The sequence below is a fragment of the Amblyomma americanum genome, chromosome 2 (genome assembly GCF_052857255.1).
Source record: "Amblyomma americanum isolate KBUSLIRL-KWMA chromosome 2, ASM5285725v1, whole genome shotgun sequence".
Classification (NCBI taxonomy): domain Eukaryota; kingdom Metazoa; phylum Arthropoda; class Arachnida; order Ixodida; family Ixodidae; genus Amblyomma; species Amblyomma americanum.
In genome coordinates, this window is record NC_135498.1 from 217,231,936 (window position 1) to 217,237,935 (window position 6,000).

A 6,000-nucleotide genomic window follows, 5' to 3' on the forward strand; every position below is an offset into this window, starting at 1 on the left:
ACATTAGCAGCATTATCATATGTTTGCTATTAATGACACCCAGGTAATGAACATGATTTACCAACTTAAGTAGTGTTGGTTCTGGTGTAACGCACGAATAATTTATAGACATGCCTTTGTGTATACGCCAGAAATTATATTGTGAAGCAAGCCTTGAAACTGCCTGTGCATTTCTTATAAAAAAAGGAAGAAAATTATCTTGCTTTCATAGCATGCGTGTCATCTATATCAGATGTGATTGTAATCTTTAGCTATAACTTGAAATGACCCATGCTGGCTGCCATGAAAAATCACTTTTTTAATTGTTCAACAAACCTCATAACTCATTTATGTCACGAAAGGAATGAAATGCTTCACTTATGTCTCATTGCTTTGGTACAGTCATGGTTCATTATGCAATGTAAAATCTGATTTAGGAATATTTTGTTACTTGTTGCATGGTTTGTTCTGAAATTCAGCACATCCGCCAGTGTTGCGTTCCCGCGTGGTTTTCTTTTTTGTTAATTGAGTACAGATGAATAGCCACCGGATTCTTCGCCGATCGCCCAGTGTGGGTATGTGCGATCTTTTGATAGGCTAACAACGACAGCAACATTGGTCAGGCTATCAGCTTCCGCAAGTTAGGTTCACGCAAGCTCCGCTTCAGGTTGATCTGATCTCCTTGCAACGAGTTGCTGATACGCAGGCTGTTACGTTTCGCCTACGACGCGCGGTATAGCCGGCGCGGATGCAACGGACGCCGGGGCTTCGTTCAAAGTGGCGGTCATTTTGGGCCCGTTCAGTGCTGCCGTAACGCCTCCCGCCAAGCGCGTCCAGGCAGGTTTCAATGCCACGTGTCGTCGTGTGTGCGTGTGTGTGTGTGCATGTTGGTGCCCACGCTTGTCAAAGCGCGGCAGCCGGGGAGAGGAGCTCCCCAACTGGGAGGCGAGGAGGTCTGACCGGCGCCGGCCCGGCGGACGCGCACGTCACGTCTGAACATGTTCGAGCGTCGCCGTATCGGGCGCCTCATCCAGAGCCGTTCCTTCTTGCCCTCGACTCCGAGGGTATAAAAGCCGCTGCCCCGGACGCCAAAGAGAGACTTCGATTTCGTCCTTCGAGTAACGTGGTCGCCCTGACCGGCTGCTCTTTTGAGATGCCAGAATAAACAAGTTGTTCTGTTGCCAGTCGACTCATCCTTTGCCGGGACCTTCGGATGTTTCCAGCTGTGCCCCAGGCCGCCAGGCCAACGCTACCCTTGGGGCTTGCAACCCATTTGCAACAACTGGTTGCCAGCGGTGAGATCCCGACAACGGAGGCCAGCAGCGAAGATATGCGGTCAACTGTATGCTGAGCAGCACAACGACCATCCGGGAGCAGTGCAACGAGCCCTGTGTGATGACTGGTTGCCTGCAGCGGAACGACTGCGCTGAATTCTTGGCTGCGAGGTTTGGTGAGTGCGGGACTTTCTTCTTCTGAGTTTTGCCAGGCTTTTGTTAGTGTCAGAAACAGAGCTGGTAATTGTGTTGTCGTTGCTGCCGGGTTAGTTTGCGGCAAGACAATAGTAGGCAGTAGAGAAAGCAGCATTCGGAGCAGCCATGGATTTGAAGTTGTTGCGCAAACCGAAATTGCTGGAGCTTGCAAGAGAGTTGGGTCTGGATGTCTCAGACAAACTCAGAAAACCAGAACTGCTAAGGGCTATTCTTGAGTTGGAGGCTGAGGATGACGAGCTGTCGGAATGCCTTGAGACCATTGAGGAGAGGGAGCAAAAAGAGGAGCGCGAACGTAAAGAGCAAAAAGAGAAAGACGAGCGCGAACGTAAAGAACAAAAAGATAAAGAGAAAGAAGAGCGCGCTTTGGAAATGAAGCGTCTCGAGGTAGAGATGGAACGCGCTCGTAATGGAAGTCAGGCACACGGTGCAGGAGAACGAGTATCGTTCAAAATGACTGACCTGATGCGGCCGTTTAAGCTTGGAGAGGACATTGGTTTGTTCCTGGTTAACTTTGAGCGAACGTGCGAGAAGCAGGGGTTCTCTCGGAAAACGTGGCCACAGCGCTTGCTCACTTTGTTACCCGGCGAGGCGGCCGACGTAGTCGCTCGCTTGAAGAGAGAGGAGGCAGAGGATTTCAACCAAGTGAAATCGAGTCTGCTAAAAAAGTACAGGCTGTCAGCGGAGGCGTTCCGTCGGAAGTTTCGGGAAAATGAAAAAGGCAGAAGTGAGTCATATTCAGAGTTTGCCTACAGGCTTATGTCAAACATGCAGGAGTGGCTCAAAGAAGAGAAAGCGTTTGGTGACCACGAGAAAATTCTGCAGTGTTTCGGGCTAGAACAGTTTTATAGTCGGTTACCTGAGAACGTGCGGTACTGGGTCTTGGATAGGCCAGACGTTAGTACAGTGGCTAAAGCCGCCGAGCTAGCCGAGGAGTTTGTGACGCGTCGGGCTCGCGGAGCTAAGAACGGTCAAAAGGGGGAATTTGGCTCCAAGTCTGAGAGGCCGAATTTCACACCCATGAGAGCAAGGGGGGACACACGTAGTGCGGATGCGAGTGAAAGCAGTCCGACCGAACGTAAGGAGACGGCGGCAGCCGAAGCCGAACGCAGAAAGCGGTTCGAGAGGAGGCAAGCGCGCGTGTGTTATACGTGCCAGAAGCCGGGTCACTTTTCGGCGCAGTGTCCAGAAACAAAAAGAGAAGTCGTGTGTTTGTCATTATGTAGCACTGACGAGAACATGAAGCTTCTCGAGCCTTACATGCGAGACTTCCTCGTGAACGGGAAAGAGTGCCGAGTGGTTCGTGATTCCGCAGCTACAATGGATGTAGTTCACCCCTCTTACGTAGAACCCGATATGTTCACGGGCGAGTGCGCATGGATCAAGCAAGCCGTGGAAGCTCACAGCGTGTGTCTGCCCGTAGCAAAAGTGCTTATTGAAGGACCTTTCGGAGCACTTGAGACGGAGGCCGTAGTGTCATCTATGCTGCCCCCCCAGTACCCGTACCTATTTTCGAACAGGTCCGATCACCTCCTGCGCGAGAGGGGGCTTTTGTTTGGTGAGGCTAGCGTTCAGGCCTTAACCAGATCGAGAGTTCGGGAGCTCGCTGCAAAGGCGGTAGTTGCGGGGCCGACGTTGTCGAACAATGAAAAAGGGTCGGAGGCGCAGCAAGCTGATATTCAGAGCACGTCCGAACTGAATAAAATTGAGCCTGTAGGGTTGAAGGCACAAGGTACTGGAGAGGAAATGCCCGACACGGGAAAGTTAGAAGAGCTTCCGGTCGAGCTTCCGAGAATAGGCTCAGTGACGAACAGGGAAGACACTGATCAGGTCATTAGTGACTTAATCATTAAAGCACCGCTGTCGGCTGAGCAGAAAACCGAACTACACCAACTCTTACAAGAGATTCAAGGTCAGTTCTCTGAGAGGCCTGGTAGGACTTCTGTCCTTACTCATGATATAGAACTTACCTCCCCAAAGCCAGTACGATCCAAGGCGTACCGGGTGTCACCCCGCCAGCGCGATATTATGGAGGCTGAGGTAAAGAAAATGCTACAGCTCGGTGTTATTGAGGCGGGTGAGAGTGATTATACCTCCCCTTTGATTTTAGTTGAGGTACCGGGCAAGGAACCTCGTCCTTGCGTCGACTACCGCAGGCTTAATTCCATCACTAAGGATCAAATTTATCCGATCCCTAACATCGAGGAGCGCCTTGAGAAAGTTAGTAGCGCTCAGTTTATTTCCACCCTAGATCTTGTCAGGGGTTATTGGCAGGCTCCACTTACAGAAGAGGCTAGTAGGTATGCGGCGTTCATTTCACCAATGGGAACATTCCGTCCTAAAGTTTTGAGTTTTGGTTTGAAGAACGCGCCATACTGCTTTTCAAGCCTCATGGACAAAGTGTTGCGGGGACAGGAAGAATTCGCTTTACCGTATTTAGACGACGTAGCGATATTATCCGCATCCTGGTCTGAGCATATGGCACACTTGCGGGCAGTGCTAACCCGCCTGCGCGAAGCGGGCTTGACAGTCAAGGCTCCCAAGTGCCAATTAGCACAGGCCGAGGTTGTCTACCTCGGTCACGTGATTGGACAGGGTCGTCGCCGCACCTCTGAAATAAAGGTGGCCGCTGTGCGAGACTTCCCGCAACCGCGCACGAAGACCGATATTCGGTCGTTCTTAGGTGTCGCCGGCTACTATCAGAGGTACATCCTCAGGTACTCCGATATCGCGGCTCCCCTGACGGATGCTCTAAGAAAAACCGAGCCCCAAACAGTCGTCTGGAGCGAGACAAAGGAAAGAGCTTTTAGCGCCCTAAAGAGCGCCCTAACAAGCCAGCCTGTGCTACGATCGCCAGACTACACAAAAGGGTTCGTTGTTCAGTGCGATGCTAGTGAGCGAGGCATGGGCGTTGTACTGTGCCAACGGGAAAATGGAGAAGTGGAACACCCCGTCCTTTATGCTAGTCGTAAGCTGACCTGTCGTGAGCAGGCGTACAGCGCCACCGAGAAAGAGTGTGCGTGTCTCGTGTGGGCCGTTCAGAAATTGTCATGCTACCTAGCCGGCTCGAGGTTTATCATTGAGACGGATCACTGCCCTCTCCAATGGCTGCAGACCATCTCTCCCAAAAATGGCCGCCTCCTGCGCTGGAGCCTCGCTTTGCAACAATATTCCTTTGAGGTGCGTTACAAAAAGGGGAGTCTCAACGGTAACGCCGATGGCTTAAGTCGAGGCCCCTAACGTAGAAATCCGCCTCAAAGTTGTTTGTTACTGATGTTTTCTTTCTGAGGCAGGATTTTTAACATATTGCTTTTGTTTAGTGTTTCAAAGTGATTATGTGCTTTCTAGTGCAATTTTCCAATTTGTGGACGCGTTCTGAGTGCTGCTTGACTACTGTAAGGAACTAGGCAGTAGTATTAAAGGGGAAAGAGCCTGGCAGAGCTTAGAGAGGGTTGTCTCGTGCTTGCTGACTGAGCGGTTGCGTTTCTGCGTAGTTCTAACGCTTGCTGGGAACGAGCACAAAAATGGCAACTCTCCCGAAGTGACTTTGCAGTGTCCTGTGTGATCCTGAACCTGAGAACGAGGCCTTCTCTGTGCGCTGCGCTCAAGCAACGTCGAGGGACGACCGGTTTCGATTACGAGCATCATCGAGCGACATCCCTCCGGTCAGCGGATGCAGTCCCCTGACCATCGGGATCTCCTTCTCCCGGCGGGGCGGTCTGTTACGTTTCGCCTACGACGCGCGGTATAGCCGGCGCGGATGCAACGGACGCCGGGGCTTCGTTCAAAGTGGCGGTCATTTTGGGCCCGTTCAGTGCTGCCGTAACGCCTCCCGCCAAGCGCGTCCAGGCAGGTTTCAATGCCACGTGTCGTCGTGTGTGCGTGTGTGTGTGTGCATGTTGGTGCCCACGCTTGTCAAAGCGCGGCAGCCGGGGAGAGGAGCTCCCCAACTGGTAGGCGAGGAGGTCTGACCGGCGCCGGCCCTGCGGACGCGCACGTCACGTCTGAACATGTTCGAGCGTCGCCGTATCGGGCGCCTCATCCAGAGCCGTTCCTTCTTGCCCTCGACTCCGAGGGTATAAAAGCCGCTGCCCCGGACGCCAAAGAGAGACTTCGATTTCGTCCTTCGAGTAACGTGGTCGCCCTGACCGGCTGCTCTTTTGAGATGCCAGAATAAACAAGTTGTTCTGTTGCCAGTCGACTCATCCTTTGCCGGGACCTTCGGATGTTTCCAGCTGTGCCCCAGGCCGCCTGGCCAACGCTACCCTTGGGGCTTGCAACCCATTTGCAACACCCCGTCTTCTATTACGACCATATTTACCCGTTCCATGCGAAACATATGCCCGCAAATATCCTAAATGGTCTTCTTTCTGAACACCTAAACAATTTTCCTCATCATACTGTTCTCTCCACTGATGCCTCCGGCAGCTGTCAGAAGGCGGCGATTGGGATATATTCGCAGGATCTGGCTTGGAGCTATTCCGTTCGTATCCCTGGTTATACTTCTAAATTCTTCGTAGAGTTTTTGGCTATT